Consider the following 24563-nt stretch of genomic DNA (forward strand, 5'->3'; position numbering starts at 1 on the left):
TGCCATAAAGCGTTATAATCATTTCCGCCTTTCCTTTATCACATCCATACGCGCGTCGCTGCACAGTTCTGTTCCTCATGTCTCATCTTCACGTTCTTCCTGCGTACATAACTGGACTGGATTTCCGTTTCATCCATTCTCACTGTTATGGGGATGTCACCCGTAGCAACTCTCATTTTCTGAGATGCAATATAGAAAGAACGATAGCATGGTTAGTTGCTATAGACAACACCACCACTTGCATTGGTGAATCCACCCCTTTGTCTGCCGCATCCCATGCGGTGCGGACATTCCGTACTTACAGCTGGAACCTTTTATAGCTGAGACCAAAATCATCATTGCCGATTTCCAGCACATTACCAGCTTCACCGACGAGTAACTGTTCTCACAGGGTACAAGACCGCTTTCTATGGGTTAGATGTACTAAGATGGGAGTTCTATTGGGGTTCTGCCTATAGCAACCAATTAGAATCTAATTCTTATTTAGCACCTTCTAGAAGATAATAGGTAGAATCTGATTGGTTGCCCCTAGCAATTTCCCATCTGCAACAGATCTCCCACCTTAGTGAATTACCTCTATATGTTTATATTTCCAATATTTATAAAGAGATTTTTATTAATCACTACAGATTTGAATGAATCGCTTTTTGAAAAGATTTCCTCTAAATGTTTTAAATATATTTTTTTTTTTCTAAAAAAGAAAACACATGGAATATATAAAATAAATCCAGTATTATGTATGAGTTCTGTATTGGCCATGTTTATTATATAGCTTGATAAGTACCAGGGGAATGGGGAATGCCTATGCCAGGAGCAAGTCACGATCTGGACTGTGGGTAGACCTACATTAGGTTGACATGGACAATTGGCAAGTAGAAGGTTGAAGTGTTAATTTGTGACCTGTGAAAAGATCGACGTGAGCTTTTGGCAATGGTACACTAATTGGGAGGTCCGCATGCCCAAATCCACAAACTGACACCCCAAAAAGTGTGATAATTGCATGCCGACTTTCTGCTTGCGTCAAACTTTTTCACACGTCGAATTTGCACCTGTTGATCTTTTCGGGGTTGGCATAAACACTGTCAACCCAATTACTGCCGACCTTATAATCCATACCCAAGATAATTAACAAGAATGGGCATGTATTATTTTTAATAAACCATCCTTTCGCTCCCCTCCACCCTGCGTTCAAACAGTGGCACTCCTCCTGCACCATTATTTCTATAACCCTGCCCACACACACAGACTTTATGCCCCTCCCACTTCACTGACTTGTTGCAGGGTGCAGGAGTTACGGCATATTTAAGAAAGACAGTGGCTATACGCCTGTTCATCTTGGGCTGGTGAAAGCAGATTTGAAAAATTAGAAAAAAAAAATTAAACAAAGCTTTTTTTTTCTTAATAAATTCAAATATTTTTTTCTACAATTTAATTAAACTTATATTTCTAGAATTTGATATGTTTCTTTGACTTCTGGAGGTCATGTCCCAGACGAGACCCCAACCTGCTGACTTACTGTCACCACGTACTGTCTGCAAGACACTATAGCAGTGAAGCTCAGCATCACTTCCCGCTTGCCCCATTTTCTTTTCTTTAATATCAAATATTTGTGAGATATATTTTTTGGAAATATATTTTGTTGCAGTGAGTGAAATTTGGGTTTTTCTGAACAATAAACTACAGTTTTCAATTTACAGAGATGACAGGAACTTAAATTCAGGGGATCCTGTTGTATACATGTATTTTCTGCAAGATTTCAGATTTCAAGTATCCAGTTGGATCCAGGTTTTTTTTTTTTTTGCAAGGATCTAGTCGGATCTAAGAATGTTCAACAAGCTTTCAGTGGGAATCCTTTCATAGCCTCATATTTTTGGGAAGACTTAATAGGGGATCTAGTTTGATCTAAATCTGATACACATTAGAGGACACCGCAAAAAAACAATGCAATGTTGTCAATGATTTCCATTGAACTGCCTGGAATTCCCTGATGAATGCTGTAGTGAGTACACACTAATAAATATCCAGGAGCATGCTGTCATTGATGATCTAGTCAAGATTTTGCTGCACGTACAGAAGGGGTCACTATTGACTTACAGGAGTGCGCAACGCACACACTAGACCAGGGATGGGGAACTTTTGGGTCTCAGCAGTTGTTGTACTACACATCCCAGCATGCCCCTGCTGTGGTGTTGCTATTTGGCCATGCTAAAAAATGTAAACAATTTTGGTACTTATGTAGTAGACGGGCGCCCTATTTGCATATGTACGGTAACTTAGTAAAATCGCATCGCATCGCATGGGACATTTTAAGGGCCATGCAATGCGGTGTAATTTATTCACTGCTCTCTTAGCCCCGGGGGATCGCATCGCATGCAGTGTGACGAGTACATCGAGCCACTGAGCCCGAAGCGTGGCGAGCAGACACGGATTACTTTACATGTATTCTGCGTCCCCTCGCGGGGCTTGCTGCGCTCACCACGCTTCGGGCTCAGTGGCGCGATCAACTCCACGCTGACGTGGATAGTGGGGGTAAGAAAAGGTTGGAGGACGCGTTCCGCCGCCGCTCACCACGCTTCGGGGTGGCATGGATAGTGGGGGGGGGGGGGGGGTTTGCCTAAAACCTCATTGTATGTCATACAGTGCTATTATTGTATAGCTAATGTAATGGCATCGTACACCCTATCGAATTGCTTGCGATCGCATGCGATTTTGCGGGAGGTGCGATGCGATCCCCCGGGGCTAAGAGAGCGGTGAATAAATTACATAGGAAAATCACATTGCACGTCCCTTAAAAAGTACCACATTTTTAACTCATGGCATTATATTATTGTTGTTTTTAAATTTTTTTTCATTTTTTTTAATCTTATTTTCATTTTGAATCACTTTTTATTTTATTATTATTTACCATATTTGCCTTTCATATTTCTCCTATATCTGTTTCACTTCTCTCTCTTACCTGCGTCTTGACGTTACCGATCAACCCCATGCAGGTATATTTCTATTTTTTTCCATTGTCCTCCTTCTACCTCTCCAATCACTAGCGCTCATCCCTCCACAACATGCTAAAACTGTTGCAGGGCATGTTGGGAAGTGTAGTTCAACAACAGCTGGGAGCCAAAGGTGCTGGATCCATTTATACAGTATGTGTTGTGAATTCAACAGGGATCCAATTGTATTTTTGGCCATAAATCAGGAGGGAATCTGTTGCATCCATGAATATTAAGTAACCAGGTGCTGTATGTTCGTGGAAGATTTATCAGGAATCCAGTTGGACCTAGGTCATTTCAAGCTGTTATCCTAATTTGGATTTGGGGGCAGCAAAGTGGGCCTCATTTAGGTCACGATGTTCAGTACCCATGGGTGCCGTAAACTGCCCAATGGAACCGGAGCGATCTAATGCTGGGTCCTAGGACACAGGTCGGATCACTACTGCAGCAGGAGGTGTCTGCTTGTAATAGATGCATACAGCACAGGTTCTCAAACTCGGTCCTGAGGACCCCACTAGTGCATGCTTTGCAGGTCTTCTCACAGAATCAAGTAAAATTATTAGTTCCACCTATGGAGATTTTTAAATGTGTCGGTGAATAATGAATGCACCTGTGCACCTGCTGGGTGACATGGAAGACGTGAACTGTGTGCTTTACTGAGTTTGAGAACCACTGCCATACAGCACAGCAGTAGGTTGGCCAATCCCAGTATCGGTGGGATCCTGCGATTTGGCCCCAAAATTGCCGGAATTTCAATACTGGGATTGGAGTTTCCAATCTCAGAATTTCGGAATTAGACTGCGTATGTGCCGTCTAATGCCGGGCAGTGTCGGAGCACACGCTCAGGCGCTGCCCGGCGCAGCGTGATGGTCAGAAATCTGTGCAGGCTGTGCCACTGCTGCCCGCCCGCTTCCAGCTCCACCCCCGCACCCGGCTGTGCGCTTTCGGCAGCACTGCACAGACCGGGAGCGGAGCGAGAAATAATCAAGCAGTGGTGGCACTCCATCCACATCCGAATAACCCTCAGTGCTTCCATGTTCATTATTCCAAAGACGCAAAGGTTTGAATTGCCATCACGGTTAGCGATTTGTTCTGGGACTTTAAGCTGGATACCGGCACAACTGAATGTGCACTAAACCCTGCAGAACTGTCTGTATGACAAGCATATTATGGTATATATACTGTTATCTGCTTTAGGGAATTTCCAGAGATGGAAGCTTCAGCTGAACGATTCCAGACTGACGTTACGGCGACTGACATTCCGCTGCGCTGTCTCATCCTGTTACTGTGCTGTCATCACATTTCATGTACGTGAGTGTCCCGTGTATGGAATCTGTGTAGATTCAGTACAGAATGGAACCGGGAAGGTGTTCTCTACTTATTGTTTGGCTAACTAGAAGATTCATTTCTAGGGTGACTTATGACCAGAAATATATAATTGATGTAAGAGGGAAGGGGGAGGTCATTAATGACCCGCGGCCGCGCACATCGTTAATGATATTGACACACAATATGATTAACGATATATCCCAGTGTGTATCCAGCTTTAGACTGTTTCTCACATAGGGGGTTATTCAGTAAGGATCTCAAAAGCATAATATCTCTCTAATTCAAAAAAAACATTCTGCACTGCAGGTGGGGCAGATGTAACAGGTGCAGAGAGCGTTAGATTTGGGTGGGGTGTGTTCAAACTGAATAATAAATTGCAGTGTAAAAATAAAGCAGCCAATATTTACTCTGCACAGAAACTAAATATCTCACCCAAATCTAACTCTCTCTGCACGTTATCTATGGGACCTGCAGTGAACATGGAAAGATTTTGCATTTGCAATCAAGTATGAATCCGGCCCATTGTCTAGTGAAAAGTTTTGTAAACAGTATCCTAACCCATGTATTCAGGACAGGATATGGAAGCAGTGGCGGATCCAGAGGTGGCAGCTGCAGCACAATCCAAAATTTGAATAGTGGAAACACACCGACTGCCACCCCAAACCTTGCCCAACATCACCATCTGGGACTTGCTGGAAGTGGGTGCGGCTCCTCTCTGAATTGTGGGCTGTGCTGCAGCCCATCTCTGGAGCCTTTGCTGTTTGGCTGTATTACAAAGCCACTGGCAAATTACATTTTACGAATTTATTTACTTTAGCTCATTCATGTTTGCTTATTGCAGTTCATACGTGCTTTAGTGCTTGCTCTCCCACCTACTCAGGACACTGGACAAGCAGCAGCAAGGGGAGGAGACTGTGCTGACCCCACCCCTTGCTTCAGGATGTGCTCTGACAGTAGAATATAGGGGGGACACAGTAGCGCACACAGGACTGGGGGGGGGGGGGGGGGGGGTTTGCAGACACAGTACAGGTTGAGTATCCCTTATCCGAAATGCTCAGAAACAGGAGCATTTTGGATATTTTTCGCTTTATACTAACCTGGTGTCCATGGCGTCCGGCTTCAGAACCATCCCCGATCCCAATGATGCATTGTGCGGGTAATGTTGCGCACCTGTGCAATGCATCACTGGGGTCAAGAACGGGCAGGCAGCTTTATGTACTGGGCGGCTAATTGGGTAAAGTAAGTTTCAGGTGCACAGCAAAGGATTTGGAGGATGGTGGGCAAAAAAAATAAAATAAAAAAACAGACATACCAACAACTATGCTTTCTAGAATATTTCGGATAACAGATATCCAGGTAAGGGGTATTCTACCAGGATTACTAAGCCCCACCTCCTTGTGGCAAATTGCCCTAATTCACAGGTCAATGGGGAGGGGGCAGGGCCAACATGATGTGAGTCCACAGGTATAGCAGCTGTGAAATGAACAGGAACGCCCTGCAGAGCTATCGCAACATCTTAGCAACACCATACACCTTCCCAATATCAACCCAGACGCGGTTGGTGAGATGCCAGAGTGAGTCTATGGTCTTGTAGAATGGTGGCACTGGGGTTATGTTTTCTGCATGCGCAATCCCAGAGACACTTTGCGGCACTCCGGCGGTTTTTGTCACCAGTCCCAGTTACCTCCCCCCAAACGGTCCCTTATTTCCAATCACTCTATAATTATCAATTAGGCTCACAATGCATACTCTCTGTGCATAGGATGGAGGTCCATGGTGATGCTGATGCCGGGGAAACCAGGCGCTGCCTCGTTCTATACTCAAACTTTAGGGTCACTGGCCCTGGGGCTTGTGTAGGGTGACAGAGAGTATCATTATCAACAGAAGGCAAACACACAGGGAGATTTGAGCAAGAGATGTGTGGGAGATTTCCCACAGTCTTGGGGCTGATTCAGACAGTTCGTAACGGGCCAAATTCCTCTTTCTTACTAAGTGATCTGACTAGATATATACTGCATGCTTGAATGATCTAGACCACTGGTAGCCAACCCTAGCCCTCGAGAGCTACCAACAGTTCACATTTTCCAGACAACCTAGCTGCTGCACAGCTGCACTCATTAATCACTGACACATTTTAAAAGATCCACAGATGGAGCTAATTAGCTCACTTGTGATTCTGTGAGGAGACCTGCAAACCATGCACTGTTGGTAGCTCTTGAGGACTAGGGTTGGCTACCCCAGATCTAGACCAACGATAGCGACACCATCGCCATTTAGCCAAATTGCTTAGAACTTAAGCAGAAATCTCCCCGTGTGTATGCCCCTGTTAGATATATCCTGCGCCGTCATTATTCTAATGATAAATGTGTGTGCAACGCAAAGGGCTACACGTGTAACCACGACTCTTACCGGCAGCCGTGTTACCTTGTGCTATTGCCTCAATAAACAATGTCATTGTAATGAATGTGAACAGGGGGAATTATCGCGCCCCGGAAATGGCAGTAAATATGTCAGCCGACGCCATGCAGTGGATATGGATTGGCTCCGGCCTCTGCATGATACATAATTAGCTCTTTATTATATTGATCTTTTTATCATTAACCCTCCGCTCCCCCCTTTCCAATCTGTATCGCAGACATTTGTGCAGTTCTTCCTGCCTGCAACAAGTAAGCATCCATTTGTAGAACTACAAGTCCCAGCATGCCCTGTCAGACTTCAGCATAAACATTTACATGAATGGGCGTTCTGATTTCTCAAATATGCAGGGGCGGATCCAGGAGAAAATGACGGGGGGGGGGGGCACCATGATAGGGGAGAGGATGGGGGGTGCCATTGTGTCCACTCAGAGAGCGGAGAGAGAAAGAGGAGGAGAGCAGAGAGAGGACGGGAATGGAATTATTTAAAGTACACAGGCCCACCTTGGCGTCAAAAGTGAAGGGGGTGTGGCCACACAAAAGAGGGTGTGTCCTTGAGTGTAGTGTACCACACCATTGGGTGTGTGTACCACACCGTATACCACTTCTACATATTATGCAACAAAATACTAGACCCCATTATACTTGCCCCTTACACATAATGCCACATGAGTCCAAATTCACATAAAGCCACACGGATTAAGCCAAATGCACAATAACTTCCACATACGGACATTGCGCTCCGAAGACGTGCGTCAAAATTTACACCATAATGCCCATTACATGTTAAGCCACACACCATAATGTCCATTACGTATTATGCCAAATACTGTAATGCTTATTACAAATGATGCTACATTAATGCTGCTTACCTACATGCTCGTTGCCAGGGGTTCCACATGTTCATTGCCATGTGGGATTACATGCGCATTGCCAGGGGTTCTATGTTTGTTGCCATGTGGGATTACACGCTTGTTGCCAGGGGTTCTATGATTGTTGCCATGTGGGATTACACGCTTGTTGCCAGGGGTTCTATGCTTGTTGCCATGTGGGATTACATGCTCGCTGCCGCCCTCTCTCTGCTCTCCTCTCTCTCACGCTGCTCTAAACTGGCACCACTAAAACCCCCCCTCCCATCCCCTCTCCTATCTATCTATATTGTCCCCATTTGGGGGATGATTCAGGTTGGCTCGCATTTGTTCCTAATTTGGTCCAGGGGCCAATGTTGCGGGTCTGCGCATACATAAGGCCGAAAATACGCATGTGCAGACCCACTAAGGAAAGTGGGTAGTGGGCGGGCAGGGGGCTAAGCCAAAACAGTGGGTGCGCCCAGAAAAATGCTTGGCGTCCCCATGCGAATGCAGTCGTGCTGATGTCTTCTCAGGGTGGGTAGGCAGGGGGGGTGCGTTCGCTCCTCCAGTGGGCGGCATTTACCTACTCGTGAATACAGTGAATATACGTTGCTTAGTGAGCGAGTCTGAATCAGGCCCTTGATGTGCTAATTCCACCACCAGCGATATTTTGTCCTGTCTTAACAAACTTATAAATCAATTAAATATCACTATATACTACAGTTCTTAAGGTGCTGTAACCACTGCATAAGTTGGCATGCACGGGCACAGGTGACACGTGGCTGAGCACGTGGACCAATGTATATCTGGGTTATTATTCTGCATAGGAGAACTTCCAACCTCCCCCTGGCGCTGAGTATACGTCAGTATCTGGCACAAGATGTGGGAATAGAGTCAGCTCCAAGAGGTATGATGTAATACTGACATGAATTATGCATATCACTGGCAGTGCTCCCATGAATAATCTATAGATCATGCAGAATCCAGACATTTCTGTGCAATTAGCTACCAGCCACTGCGCTACTAATTATCCGCTCAGCACGGTTCATCTGGGCTTATAACACTGGGTGCCACCTAGGTGGTAACGCAGCTGTAATGACTACCGGTCACATGCGCCCAATCGACATAGACCGCTCATAACTATACACGGTACCGACTCGTCAAGGGCACATCCCGGAGAAGCAGCTAATTGTGGTGATAAGGAATCTTTAATTTTGGGTGCTGGCTGCAAATAATCATTTCTAGAGCCTTGAAGTTTTTTTTTAATACAGCTCAAAGAGAGCTAAAGTACCATCCAATCATCCTCTGCCTTACATGTTACAAGCCGTGTTTTAAATATGAAAGAAGCAGATTGATTGCTACATTATCTATCGCAAGTTTATCCCTCTCCGAGCGTTGATAAACCACCCAAAAAAGTTTATTATAATAATTAGTGCATTTCCTTAAAATACGGTAACTTCTGCCCCCCTTTCTGTAAGACACAGCGGCAGAGCTGGAGCTCACTGTATAAATGGACTTTGATCTGTTATCTCACTTTCTGAGACTCTTCAGCTCAAGGGGGCTGCAAAAGATGTTTGTGAGTCAGCGGTCACTGTAGCAAATCTCTATGAAATGAGTGTGGAGAGATCTGTCCTAGTTCAGCAGCCCCCTTTTCTTGGGTTCCCTTTGACAGCTGGAGCCCGGCAGCCACTTCCTCCAATATCAGTTATAATGAGAAGTTTTACAGGTCTCCGAATCCCATTAATTTCTCTGCTGGGAGACAGAAACTACACCCACAGAGGAGGGGCATAATGTGAGTAGCCGTCTTTCCTGCCTATGAACGGCAGTGGGCGGGGCTGCAGTCATAGGCCTGCGCAGCACATTTTATTAGGGGGTGCACCGTCAAAGGAGTGTGATAGCCACACCAAAATCTCCTGCCTATTTCAGTTTTAATCTTCTAATTACTCTGTGTAACAGTACATGCAAATACAGTCATAAACATATATGGATGACGCAGGTATGTAGTGATATGACAATGGTCTAGTACAATTAACAATGCAAACACACATATAATTGATTGATAGGCGCTTCTTTAAATGGAATACAGTTTCAAAAAGCAAAAGTCTTTATTTAAGGGTATTGCTGGTATTGTTAGCAGCAGGTGTTTATAAGGGTGGGGCACAGCATTTATTTCGAGTATTCCGCATCCCATCGCGGGGCTCGCTGCACTCCCCATGCTTCAGGCTCGGTGGCTCGCTGTCCAGGGCGCAAGCCTCCCGCATCCAGTGGTTGTACAGGACCACAGTTTCCTCAGAAATGTTAAGCTGCTGCCCACAATACTCAATGGAGGTGAGCTCCTGTACCCAGGAGTAAATGAAACTCACCAAGGTCTGAAACGGTAAGTGGCACCCTGGAAACCAGTGGGCTGCTCTGAGGCTCACCTTCAGCTGGCACACTTTCACATGGCACCGCCACATAGACTCCTTCACTGAGAGGCGCATTACGTGCCATTCACGCAATTCTGCGCCAGCGGAAGGAGTTCATGCTTTTGGAAGAAGTGTATAGCCTCCTCCTTCTCCTCCTCCGTCTGAGGCAAGCTGAAGATATTCATCGATGCAGCCATTTGAGAAACTTTATAAAGATCAGCAAAAGTTAACCAGCAGCTCTGAGGGATGCTTCCAGTACTGTAAGAAAATCACCTCAGAATGATTTCTGAGAGAATCTGACAGGGGGCGTGAATGACAGGGAGCGGGAACGGGAGCGGTACTGAAATCGAATCACATCGCATTGCACGCCACTATAACGTCATGTGATGTCAGTACTTTACCGTACTGAAATTGGGCGCCCTGCTAGGAAACAAGTACCGGGGTTGGTATGCAGGCAGGTGGTGTTATGCAAACAGAGGGTGGCATGCAGGCAGGGGGGTGGTATGCAGGCAGGGGGTTGGTATTCAAGCAGGGGTGGTATGTATATAGAGGGTGGTATGCAGGCAGATGGTCATATGCAAGCTGGGGATGTTATGCAGGCAGAGGGTGTTATGTAAGTAGGGGGTGGCATGCAGGCAGGGGGGTGGTATGCAAACAGAGGGTCATATGCAAGCTGGGGATGTTATGCAGGCAGGTGGTGTTATGCAAACAGAAGGTGGTATGCAGGCGGGGTAGCATGCAGGCAGAGGGTCGTATGCAAGCAGGGGGCTGGTATGCAGGCAGGGGGGTGGTATGCAGGCAGGGGGTGGTATGCAGGCAGGAGGTGGTATGCAGGCAGGGGCTGGTATGCAGGCAGGGGGGTGGTATGCAGGCAGAGGGTGGTATGCAGGCAGGGGGTGGTATGCAGGCAGGGGGGTGGTATGCAGGCAGGGGGTGGTGTGCAGGCAGGGGGGTATGCAGGCAGGGGGCGGTATGCAGGCAGGGGGGTATGCAGGCAGGGGGCGGTATGCAGGCAGGGGGTGGTATGCAGGCAGGAGGTGGTGTGCAGGCAGGGGGTGGTATGCAGGCAGGAGGTGGTATGCAGGCAGGGGCTGGTATGCAGGCAGGGGGGTGGTATGCAGGCAGAGGGTGGTATGCAGGCAGGGGATGGTATGCAGGCAGGGGGGTGGTATGCAGGCAGGGGTGGTATGCAGGCAGGGGGTGGTATGCAGGCAGGGGGGTATGCAGGCAGGGGGCGGTATGCAGGCAGGAGGTGGTGTGCAGGCAGGAGGTGGTGTGCAGGCAGGGGGTGGTATGCAGGCAGGAGGTGGTATGCAGGCAGGGGGTGATGTGCAGGCAGGAGGTGGTGTGCAGGCAGGAGGTGGTATGCAGGCAGGGGGTGGTATACAGGCAGGGGGGTGGTATGCAGGCAGGAGGTGGTATGCAGGCAGGAGGTGGTATACAGGCAGGGGGTGGTATACAGGCAGGGGGTGGTATGCAGGTAGGAGGTGGTATGCAGGCAGGAGGTGGTATGCAGGCAGGGGATGGTATACAGGCAGGTGGTGTTATGCAAACAGAAGGTGGTATGCAGGCGGGGTAGCATGCAGGCAGAGGGTCGTATGCAAGCAGGGGGCTGGTATGCAGGCAGGGGGGTGGTATGCAGGCAGAGGGTGGTATGCAGGCAGGGGGTGGTATGCAGGCAGGGGGGTGGTATGCAGGCAGGGGTGGTATGCAGGCAGGGGGTGGTATGCAGGCAGGGGGGTATGCAGGCAGGGGGTGGTATGCAGGCAGGAGGTGGTGTGCAGGCAGGGGGTGGTGTGCAGGCAGGGGGTGATGTGCAGGCAGGAGGTGGTGTGCAGGCAGGAGGTGGTATGCAGGCAGGGGATGGTATACAGGCAGGGGGTGGTATACAGGCAGGGGGGTGGTATGCAGGCAGGAGGTGGTATGCAGGCAGGAGGTGGTATACAGGCAGGGGGTGGTATACAGGCAGGGGGTGGTATGCAGGCAGGAGGTGGTATGCAGGCAGGAGGTGGTATGCAGGCAGGGGATGGTATACAGGCAGGGGATGGTATACAGGCAGGGGGTGGTATACAGGCAGGGGGGTGGTATGCAGGTAGGAGGTGGTATACAGGCAGGGGGTGGTATACAGGCAGGGGGGTGGTATGCAGGCAGGAGGTGGTGTGCAGGCAGGAGGTGGTATGCAGGCAGGGGGTGGTATACAGGCAGGGGGGTGGTATGCAGGTAGGAGGTGGTATGCAGGCAGGAGGTGGTATACAGGCAGGGGGTGGTATACAGGCAGGGGGGTGGTATGCAGGCAGGAGGTGGTGTGCAGGCAGGAGGTGGTATGCAGGCAGGGGGTGGTATACAGGCAGGGGGGTGGTATACAGGCAGGGGGGTGGTATGCAGGCAGGAGGTGGTGTGCAGGCAGGAGGTGGTATGCAGGCAGGGGGTGGTATGCAGGCAGGGGGTGGTATGCAGGCAGGGGGTGGTATGCAGGCAGGGGGGTGGTATGCAGGCAGGGGGTGGTAAGCAGGCAGGAGGTGGTATACAGCTAGGAGGTGGTATACAGGTAGGAGGTGGTATGCAGGCAGGGGGTGGTATGCAGACAGGAGGTGGTATGCAGGCAGGAGGTGGTATGCAGGCAGGAGGTGGTATGCAGGCAGAGGGTGGTATGCAGGCAGGGGGTGGTATGCAGGTAGGAGGTGGTATACAGGTAGGAGGTGGTATGCAGGCAGGGGGTGGGATGCAGGCAGGAGGTGGTATGCAGGCAGGGGGTGGTGTGCAGGCAGGAGGTGGTGTGCAGGCAGGAGGTGGTATGCAGGCAGAGGGTGGTATGCAGGCAGGGGGTGGTATGCAGGTAGGAGGTGGTATGTATTCAGGGGGTGGTATGCAGGCAGGGGGCTGTAAGCAGGCAGGGGGTGGTATACAGGCAGGGAGTGGTATACAGGCAGGAGGTGGTATACAGGTAGGAGGTGGTATACAGGTAGGAGGTGGTATGCAGGCAGGGGGTGGTATGCAGGCAGGAGGCGGTATGCAGGCAGGGGCTGGTGTGCAGGGAGGGGGTGGTGTGCAGGCAAGGGGTGGTATGCAGACAGGAGCAGGTATGCAGGCAGGGGGTGGTATACAGGCAGGAGGTGGTATACAGGTAGGAGGTGGTATACAGGTAGGAGGTGGTATGCAGGCAGGGGGTGGTATGCAGGCAGGAGGCGGTATGCAGGCAGGGGCTGGTGTGCAGGGAGGGAGTGGTGTGCAGGCAAGGGGTGGTATGCAGACAGGAGGAGGTATGCAGGCAGGGGGTGATATGCAGGCAGGGGGTGGTATGCAGGCAGGAGGCGGTATGCAGGCATGGGGTGGTATGCAGGCAGGAGGTGGTATGCAGGCAGGAGGTGGTATACAGGTAGGAGGTGGTATGCAGGCAGGGGGTGGTATGCAGGCAGGAGGTGGTATACAGGTAGGAGGTGGTATGCAGGCAGGGGGTGGTATGCAGGCAGGAGGTGGTATACAGGCAGGAGGTGGTATGCAGGCAGGGAGTGGTATGCAGGTAGGAGGTGGTATGTATTCAGGGGGTGGTATGCAGGCAGGAGGTGGTATGCAGGCAGGAGGTGGTATGCAGGCAGGGGGTGGTATGCAGGCAGGGGGTGGTATGCAGGCAGAGGGTGGTATGCAGGCAGGGGGTGGTATGCAGGCAGGGGGGTGGTATGCAGGCAGGAGGTGGTATGCAGGCAGGGGGGTGGTATGCAGGCAGGGGTGGTATGCAGGCAGGGGGTGGTATGCAGGCAGGGGGTGGTATGCAGGCAGGGGGGTATGCAGGCAGGGGGCGGTATGCAGACAGGGGCGGTATGCAGACAGGGGGCGGTATGCCGGCAGGGGGTGGTATGCAGACAGGGGGCGGTATGCCGGCAGGGGGTGGTATGCAGGCAGGGGGTGATGTGCAGGCAGGGGGTGGTGTGCAGGCAGGGGGTGATGTGCAGGCAGGAGGTGGTGTGCAGGCAGGAGGTGGTATGCAGGCAGGGGGTGGTATGCAGGCAGGGGGTGGTAAGGGGGTGGTATGCAGGCAGGGGGTGGTATGCAGGCAGGAGGTGGTATGCAGGCAGGAGGTGGTATGCAGGCAGGGGGGGTATGCAGGCAGGGGGGGTATGCAGGCAGGGGGTGGTATGCAGGCAGGGGGGGTATGCAGGCAGGGGGTGGTATGCAGGCAGGGGATGGTATGCAGGCAGGGGGTGTTATGCAGGCAGGAGGTGGTATGCAGGCAGAGGGTGGTATGCAGGCAGGAGGCGGTATGCAGGCAGGAGGTGGTATGCAGGCAGGGGGGGTATGCAGGCAGGGGGTGGTATGCAGGCAGGGGATTGTATGGAGGCAGGGGGTGGTATGCAGGCAGGAGGTGGTATGCAGGCAGGAGGTGGTATGCTGGCAGGGGGTGGTATGCAGGCAGGGGGTGGTATACAGACAGGGGGTGGTATGCCAGGGTTGCCGACCCTCTCGGAATTTCCGTGAGTCTCCCGAAAATCGGGGCTCCCTCCCGGCCCCCCGGAAGGGTGGGCAACCCTCCCGGATTCAGGGGGGACCCCCGCTGTCCCCCGGATTGCGGCATTAAAATGCCGCAATCCTCGGGTCTCAGAGGAGGGGGCGGAGCTAAAATGACACAATCACGTCATTTTAGCCCCGCCTCCTCCACGGAGATCTCTGAATTTGCTGGTTTAACAGCTTGGGGCGGGGCTTAGTGATGTCACGCTTAAGCCCCGCCCCCCTGAGCGGCTACTGAATCTCTCCTCTCCGGGCTTCTCCCGGAGAGCAGAATAAGAAAGTCGGCAACCCTGTGGTATGCTATGCAGGCAGGAGGCGGTATGCAGGCAGGGGGTGGTATACAGGCAGGGAGTGGTATGCAGGCAGGGGGTGGTATACAGACAGGGGGTGGAGGCACCTCCTCCTGAATTTGCATAGCTAAGGAACCCATATGCTATACTGCTGCGAGCTAATCACATCATCACTGAATCAGCCCAATGTCTCCTAACTACGATACATAATTGTTTGCCAGCAACAAATCCCATTTTTCCCATTGTCTAAGTGTCAGACTCATAACGGTTTCTGTAAAATGTTTTCCAATTTAGTTGTTGTTTGTGACCAACTGAACCAGCGAAGTAGCACCGCGGCGACCTATCGTCCGGTGATCCATAATGGTTAACTAGGTTCTCAGCTATTTCTTCTGAAATATCGCACTTCTATTTATAATTACCATGGGACGTGCGCTCACTTTCCCTGTTTTAACTCTTTTATCACCAGACGGGACTCACCTGGGACGGGTGACATCACTGCACATCGGGCAAAGGTTGCATGAAATGCACACAGGAGCAAAGCAGGAGAGCTCCTCACTGTCATTTTTCAGACAGAGCTTGTAACATGGCAGCTATGAGCTGATGGTATCATACTTTAGCCCTCTCCACTCTATATCCTCCCAAGGCTCCAAAGTACCAACCAGACAGCTCCTGACTGCTGTGTTACCGGCTTGTTTGAAAACTGACAAGAGCAGATGGGTTGCTTCATCATCTCTCTTCACTTTATCTCTCTCCAAGCTTTGATACATCTGCCCCAACGTGGCCATATTTCGGTCTCCTACCGGGCCAGGAGGCCCATTCACTCCAGCATCCTGCGGCTTTTGTATGGGACAAAAGGAGCGTTACAGCGAGCAGGCACACAGAGAGTGTCTGACATTAATCCCCGGAAATCTGCTGGGAATGAGTGGGACGAGAGGATCCATGCCATGTTTTGCAATGCGTTCTGGCAGTGTCCTAAGCCTTCCCTTTAAATCCGCACAGTCCAACCACAGCAAGGAAGGCGAGTGCTTGTAATATTCACACATCGGTAGCCCAGCTCCATGGACAGAGCCCCCCCATTGACCTTTGACAGGCTGTAAATGACAAATCAAAACTCAGCATTCCCCAAACCAGCTGGAGACAGGACCCCACTTATCCTCTGCCCAGAAAATGAAAGACTCTGCGTATCAAGGTAAGGGGGAGCTCAGAGCAATGTATTCTAATATGGGTACAGCATAAGCGTGTACATATAATTATATGTATATTTATCTCTGTGAGCCAAGGAGCAGATGGCTGCAGTAGATCTCATTTCAAGGCGGTCGGTGCAGGTGTCAGAGCAGTCAGCACCTGACCAGGCATCTTAGTATCAGCGGACAAGGATGAGCATCACTCACGTTCCGCAATTCCTGACACCATCCTGCCCTAGATGTCACCCCCAACTCAGGCACAGTGTCACCTAAAATTTAGGGGGGGACGGACGGGGGATTTTGGATGAAAATTCAAAATGACAAAATTATCCACAAAGCAGCAAAATTATCTGTACACGTGTAAGACGGCTGCAGACCGGCATTTCCGGATTCCCAGGTTCCCTTCGGCAGGGAAAGCGTTAACCTATAAACATGTTCCCCCTTGCTCCTCAGTCATCTCAGCATCTGAGGAAGGGACTCCATCTTTTTTTTTTTTGCTGCTTGAAGCGTGGTGATGTTATCTCCCAGATACAACCCAGAAGGGTTGGCAGAGCTGTGATACATTTCATCCTGTATTTGGTATATTTTTGTGTAACGTCAGCTGTGCATCAACCAGAGGTTGGACGTTGCCCTTGAACAAGTGCGTTAGATACGTTCTATAGACCCACACACACACGTATCCGCTGCCTGCACTCAGCCGGCCTGTGTACATGCTGGGCCGCCCGCGAGTGCTACAGATTAACCCGGCTAAATTATGAGTTAATCCCTGTACTCTGTCTGTCATTCATCTATGGAGAAATATACAGTAATTATTATTCTCTTGTCTACAGACCGTGGCAAGTGTCCAGTCACCAGATCCATAGGCTATTTATAATGAAATCAATGGGAAAGAGTATTTTTAGAGCCATTACTGTCACTGTATAGTTGCTGAAAGGCCTTTACGTAGGATTCTGGCATATCCTCAATGCAAGGTGAAGCACATATATATATTATTTATTAACAGTTTCTTATAGCGCATACATATTCCGCAGCGCTGTACAGAGTATAGTTGAACACTCACATCAGTCCCTGCCCCAGTGGAGCTTACAATCTATATTCCCTACCACATGTACACACACACACACACACAGACATTCTAGGGTTAATTTGTTGGGAGCCAATTAGCCTGCCAGTATACCAGTATATTTTTGAATTGTGGGAGGAAACAGGAGTACCCGGAGGAAACCCACGCAAGTACGGGGAGAATATACAAACTCCGCACAGTTAGGGCCATGGTGGAAATGTATTTGTGTGTGTGTGTGTATATTACTGGGCTGACATCAATGAAAGAGTATCAAGATGATAGATCTACACTGCCTAGGTAGATATGGTCGTCAGTTTCAAAAGGTCGACACATTTTCTTGTAGGTTTTCACATTTTGCCCACATTTGCTTGATTTACGGTCCAAATGGACATAGTGGCGTAGCTAGAATTTTGGGCTCCTGCAGCCCCAAAAGTTTCTGGCGCCTCACTTTGGGGGAGAGGTATCAAAGCTTGGAGAGAGATTTACTGCTAACGAATCAGCTCCTGCCATGCTACAGGCTGTGTTTGGAAAATGACAGATAGGGGCTGATTGGTTGGGACTTTATAACTCTTCACTTTATCTCTGTCTGATGTTTGGTACATCTCCCCCTATATAACATACCATTTTAGCCTACAGTATATGTCAGCATTATGACCAATACAATTTGCAAATATATAAGTGTGTTTGAAAATTTCTATTAGGGTAACCAAATTTTATCTGAAAGCCTATTTATATTCCTGGCACCAGGGGGACTGCTATGACAGCACAAGACTTGGCATAAAGGCGGCCATTTTGTTGGCCGAGCCAATATCTGAATGGATCTCATTACTCACTATGGGCCAGATGCTCTAAGCTTTAAAAGTGATAAAATGGAGAGTGATGAACAGTCAATCAGCTCCTAACTGCCATGTCCCAGACTTTGTTTGAAAAATGTCAGACAGGAGCTGATTGGTTGGTTGTTTATCACTCTCCATTTTATCACTTTTGAAGCTTAGTGCATCTGGCCTTATTACCTCAGCAGCTGGAACCTCCTGAATATTAAAACCCCTTTTACACCACCGCAGAAAGCTGGGTTTTTTCCTCCTTGACCCGGGTCAGCGGTGGTGTAAAAGGGGTTAACCCGTGTCCCTTTACACAGGACTTCAACCCAGGTCCTGACAAGGGGAGAACACGGTGAGGACCTGGGGGCAGTGTAAATGGGTACTCTGGGTCATCCGACCTGGCTCCAGTTTACAGCAATGGGGGAAGCCCAACCTCCGGACCGCAGCATTCTGTGGTCAACATGGTACTCTGCAGACAGCAGAGGAGGCAGGGAGGAGGTGAATGGATGTCTGTGTGCGGTATCCATTCACCTCGCGGATGGGGCTTGGGGGAAGGGGGTGCATAGGGGCAGCCAAGCAGCTTACCTTGGTGCTGGGCTTGCCCCCAGTGCAGCGGTCTGGGGCCCAGCGCTCGGTGGTCCTGGCGCTTGACGATTATGTCCTCTCCAAGTGCCGCCCCTGTTTACACTGCGGGTAGAGCGTATGTATTCCAAAGAGAGACTAGAATAGGATATTTCACGTCTGCCCTGTATATGTAGAAATAACGGGTGCAAAAAGTCCTTGTTTTGTTTACTGTAATGGGAAAAAGAGGAATGGGGTAAAATTCATTCGCTGAAGGCTATGAGGGAACTGTAAAAGATCTTGTGTTGTAAGGGCCATAAATGGGGGGGTGTGACAGGTGCCCCCACCCAGGGTAAAAGGTTGAAGATTCAGGAAGTCTGTTAGGAAACTTCACTGCAGGGGAAATCAGGGATCAGTATCATTTCTTGGCGTATAGGGCGCCAGAGGTCGATAACACAACAACGGCATCCTGAACTCTGGTACTGCCAACGGGCTCGGAAGGAAAGTCCTCCTCCCGCCCTTCCTGCAGTCTAACCCTAACCTTCCCCCTTAGTGCATAACCCTAACACCCCCCCCAGGTGCTGCCTAACCCTAACCTGCAGTCTAATCCCAACCCCCCAGTATGTGCCTAAACCTAACCCCCCATCCCTGGCTACATACTCACCTCATCAGGTGGCCGGACATTCAACATCTCGTCTGTAGGGATTCCATGGCCGGTGTCCCGACCCTGGTTGGGATTCTGTTGTGGTGATTCCGGATGGTGTTGGGATTCTGGTGTGGAGATCCTGACTGGTGGGATCCCAATTGCCGGTATTTTAACTGCATCCCGGGAAAGCCATCTGCTGGCAGCAGGTAGGTATGGTCTGTGTGCAGGACATTGGATGTAGGTCCTCCTGATCCAAAGAAACCTATGTGAAGAGGCTCCCAAATTCAGCTTGAGGGTGCAGATATGAGCCAACCATGTTCTGATGCCAGAGTTGCTAAAGCAGGTTTCACACATCACCTTGCCCAAAGTGCAGCCCGCGAGGGTCTACATTTGCTATAATTGTGGTCACATTTGATGGAACAAACGAAATGACCCTAAAAACTGACCCTAAGAACACCCAGCACTTTTTCAAGCCATCTCTGACCCGTCGGTCTTAATCATAACAGCACCTTTATGCGCTAACCTCCATGGACATCCCCGTTGCCTGTGACTCTGATACGGGACCGAAGTGTTGATAAAAAGCTGCCTCTTACACTACTGTACCACGGAGGCTGTATTCATTAGCAGCCAATCTGCCACAATCAGGCGGAGTCTCTCTACTGCAGCCACATGACTTGCATGCTCAGTGATTGTAGCTCCGCTAATCCCGCCAACACAGTCACATGTAATGTGCTTAGGCCAGAGGTTCCCAAACGAGGGCGCATGGCACCCTGACGGACGAGGTTTCAATTATATCAAACTTCATCTGTACCTCAGTTAATTTGATTTTACCATCTGTGCTGAGCCATGCATATCCTTAAAATCTGGACTCATCAGCAAAGTGGCCCCCAAAACTATATTAAACTGTTGCTGATTATTTTCCTAGGATGACATCACAATCAGCGTTTATCACCAAAGTACCAACGCAGATGCCCATATGCTTATAATTTACCGAAGACGCCAACTAAAATGCTTCCTATAGCCCATATTTCCTGCTGATGTGTCGCACACACAGCGTTATGGGGTTATTTTATGTGCCGTAAAGGAAATGACCTGTTAGCAGGAAATAATTATATTTTATTATTTAAGCAATGCACGGTCATAATATCATTATCGCCAGTAGCCTCCTGTAAATATATACAAATGATTTCCTTCGGAACCGTAAGTAACCAGGAATGATGGAGCGTTAGTAAATTACATGTATAAGAAAAGGCCACGTAATCTATGAGGTGAATCATCCTTTCTTTTATCCTTACGCCCCCCAAATTACGGAGTGCCTGGCGACATGTTGTTTAGCTCTGAAAGTGCAGATCTGGGCTTCATCTAGGCAGTAATTTGCTGTTTTATTTTATTTGTCCATTTAATTGAATGTTAACCAGCTGCAAAATGCAACTTACATTGTTTTGTGCAGGTAATTTGCTTTGAAAGTTGCTTGTTCTTTAGGTCTGAAGGCGTTCCCAGTAATAGTTACCTGTTTCCATGCTAATTGTTATCGGTTTTGGGTTCACAGATTGTTGTCTAGTGATAGGCTGGGGTTTGAAATGAGTTTTTCACGTTTTTTTTGCTGCCGAATGTCCCAGACATCCTCATACTGTATATATGCACAGTGTCCCCTTGCATGGCTTGCTGCACTTGCCATGCTTCGGGCCCAGTGCCTCGCTACGCTCCGCACACTTTAATAATCTCACTAAACTGTATGACCACTTGGATAGTAAAGTATGAACCAAGACAACCTGTGACATATGGCACCAAAAAAACCTGAATAACTCCTGTCAACCATGTGTCCTGGTGGTTAGTGTAGACGGCAGTATCCGGTCCTGGTGGTTAGTGTAGAGAGCAGTATCCGGTCCTGGTGGTTAGTGTAGACAGCAGTCTCCGGTCCTGGTGGCTAATGTAGACAGAATTGTATGGTCCTAGTGACTAGTGTAGACAGCAGTCTCTGGTCCTTGTGGCTAGTGTAGAAAGCATTGTATGGTCCTGGTGGTTAGTGTAGAGAGCATTGTATGGTCCTGGTGGTTAGTGTAGAAAGCAGTATCCGGTCCTGGTGGTTAGTGTAAACAGCAGTCTCCGGTCCTGGTGGTTAGTGTAGAGCGCAGTATCCGGTCCTGGTGGTTAGTGTAGACAGCAGTCTCCCGTCCTGGTGGTTAGTGTAGACAGCAGTCTCCGGTCCTGGTGGTTAGTGTAGAAAGCAGTATCCGGTCCTGGTGGTTAGTGTAAACAGCAGTCTCCGTTCCTGGTGGTTAGTGTAGAGCGCAGTATCCGGGCCTGGTGGTTAGTGTAGACAGCAGTCTCCGGTCCTGGTGGTTAGTGTAAACAGCAGTCTCCGGTCCTGGTGGTTAGTGTAGACAGCAGTCTCCGGTCTTGGTGGTTAGTGTAGACAGCAGTCTCCGGTCCTGGTGGTTAGTGTAGACAGCAGTCTCCGGTCCTGGTGGTTAGTGTAGACAGCAGTCTCCGGTCCTGGTGGTTAGTGTAGACAGCAGTCTCCGGTCTTGGTGGTTAGTGTAGACAGCAGTCTCCGGTCCTGGTGGTTAGTGTAGACAGCAGTCTCCGGTCCTGGTGGTTAGTGTAGACAGCAGTCTCCGGTCCTGGTGGTTAGTGTAGACAGCAGTCTCCAGTCCTGGTGGTTAGTGTAGACAGCAGTCTCCAGTCCTGGTAGTTAGTGTAGACAGCAGTCTCCAGTCCTGGTGGTTAGTGTAGACAGCAGTCTCCGGTCCTGGTGGTTAGTGTAGACAGCAGTCTCCGGTCCTGGTGGTTAGTGTAGACAGCAGTCTCCGGTCCTGGTGGTTAGTGTAGACAGCAGTCTCCAGTCCTGGTGGTTAGTGTAGACAGCAGTCTCCAGTCCTGGTAGTTAGTGTAGACAGCAGTCTCCAGTCCTGGTGGTTAGTGTAGACAGCAGTCTCCGGTCCTGGTCGTTAGTGTAGACAGCAGTCTCCGGTCCTGGTGGTTAGTGTAGACAGCAGTCTCCGGTCCTGGTAGTTAGTGTAGACAGCAGTATCCGGTCCTGGTAGTTAGTGTAGACAGCAGTCTCCGGTCCTGGTAGTTAGTGTAGACAGCAGTCTCTGGTCCCATTTGCGGATGCGGTTCATACTGTCTAAATGGTCCGAGCCACGTTGCAGGCCCATTGTCTGTGTCATCTCTGGCTGCGGCTCATGGCATGATGTCCCTTGTGCTCCCTGCGTCACCCTGGTCTCTGCACGGCATCCCTTCCCGGTTCCACGCCATGACATCTGGGTTCAGCAGACAGTATGGGCCAATTGTACTGTCTGCTGGTCTGAACTCTGACCTGGATACCTGTGTCAGAACCAAGGTAATTCCAGGCACTTCCTTGTTCTGATTGATGCTGCGGCTTGCAGCCAATCAGAGACAGGCAAGGGAGATTTAAGTCAGGGTTCTGGCCCAGCCTCCTTGCCTTAAACAAATGCTCAATCTGTTCCTTGAGTTCCTGCTATTGTGTCAGAGAGTTCCTAGGCTCCTAACTTACCCAGTGCTACCATATCCAGTGTCCTGCTGCTGCTATCTGGCTATCCCTCCACCTGCCAGTCACTCCTGCATATTCCATCCCTGTGGTAGAGTGTGCCCAGCCATCCCCAGCAGAGGTCACCGCTGGTTCTGGCTAAGCTATCCCTGCTAGCCCCCAGGCTAGTCACCTACATTGCCTCCCAGGCCAAACTCTTGTTGCCTCTTGTGTCAGTGTTCTGACTGTCAACACCCCGGGTCAACCATCAGCTGTAGTGTTACTCCAGAGACTATTAACAACAGTGTCCTGACTGTCGACATTCTGAGTCGACCACCAGCTGTTTCACCAGAGATTGTTACCATCCCTGTCCTGACTGTTGACATCTCCAGCCCGTCGACAACTCCTACCGGTTCCCAGGTCGTCTACAGGTATCTCCGGCTCCTAGGCCTTCGACAACTCCTTCTGGCTCCCAGGCCGTCTACAGGTATCTCTGGCTCCCAGGCCTTCTACAGTTATCTCCGGCTCCCAGGCCGTTGACAACTCCCACCGGCTCCCAAGCCGTTGACAACTCCTACCGGTTCCCAGGTTGTCTACAGATATCTCCGGCTCCCAGGCCATTGACAACTCCCACCGGCTCCCAGGCCGTTGACAACTCCTACAGATATCTCCGGCTCCCAGGCCATTGACAACTCCCACCGGCTCCCAGGCCATTGACAACTCCTACAGATATCTCCGGCTCCCAGGCCATTGACAACTCCCACCGGCTCCCAGGCTGTTGACAACTCCTACCGGTTCCCAGGTTGTCTACAGGTATCTCCGGCTCCCAGGCCGTTGACAACTCCTACCGGTTCCCAGGTTGTCTACAAGTATCTCCAGCTCCCAGGCCATTGACAACTCCCACCGGCTACCAGGCTGTAATCAGCCATCTCCAGCTTCCAAGCTGCAGTGTTGACAACCACTTACGGCTTCAAGGCCGCCAACTGTCATCCCCGGCTACTTGCTTACTTACCTTCAGCTCCTAGTGCGACAGTTCAAGTCATCTGAAGACTCTCAGTATATCCAGTCCTGCTTCCCATCCTGTATCCTCTGTAACAGTCAGCTTGTACCAGAGGACCAGGGCAGGGGGCCGCGACCTTCTCACCGGACGCAGCTAAGCCCAAAGCCCCTTGCAGGGTTCCTTGGTGAAAACCACCGGCGAGTTAGACTCCGCGCCCCTGTTCCTGGTCTCCGTCAACACTCTGGCTCAGCTGTTCCGTGGTATCCCTCAGCATACATCAAACCACCGTATTCCGGTTCCTATCACCCTCCACTGGTCCACCATGGTCACAGCTGGGAACACATCAGACCCTGGTGCTGACACTACTGTTACATGAGTGTGACCCAGTCACACAGTAATCTCATGTATAATGCTATGATCAAATTCATCTACTTATTCTAAACCATGTACAAAGCTCAGTCTTGAGAATGCCAGCATAAATAGGGTGATATTATAAATAGGGTGATATCAGAAATAGGCTGATATCAGAAATAGGGTGACATACAATATAATGAACGCAAATAAAGTGAGCGAAAAAGTATTTTCTCCTTAATGATTCTTTATCCAAGGTGAGACGTTATGCATAATGCAAACACTAGAGGGCGCTAGTACATCACAAATAGGCACCAAAGGAAGTTTATACTACAGTACACTCTCAGTAGTGATAACAAATAACCAGGCACATAGGGGATCATTTACTAAGATGGGAGTTCTATTGAAGATGGGATGTTGCGATGGGCAACCAATCAGCATCTACTTCTTAGTTATTTAGCACATAGCACATTCTAGAAGATAATAGATAGTATCTGAGTGGTTGCCCATAGCAACATCCCATCTTCAATAGAACACACATCTTAGTAAATAGGCCGCAGAGATGGACACAGAACACATAACGGATGCGTCCTTAGATGCTTGTATGCTCCTAGGGTATATGGTAGAACCCCATCCGGGTGGCTAGGGTAGACAGCAGAGCCCCA

At 49.8% G+C, this 24563-nt stretch overlaps 1 protein-coding gene across 1 annotated transcript in view; it reads left to right on the forward strand.

Moving 5' to 3' along the window:
• The first annotated feature begins 15762 nt into the window (after nt 1–15762).
• The window catches only part of DNAJC6 (DnaJ heat shock protein family (Hsp40) member C6), a 74785-nt gene continuing 65984 nt past the window's right edge, over nt 15763–24563 (forward strand). The window contains exon 1 of the mRNA XM_083157695.1: nt 15763–15968. The gene's annotated coding sequence lies outside the window, so the exon portion shown is untranslated. The remainder of the gene's footprint in view (nt 15969–24563) is intronic.

This window comes from Crinia signifera, chromosome 8, assembly GCF_055691185.1.
Source record: "Crinia signifera chromosome 8, ASM5569118v1, whole genome shotgun sequence".
NCBI classification, from domain to species: Eukaryota; Metazoa; Chordata; class Amphibia; order Anura; family Myobatrachidae; genus Crinia; species Crinia signifera.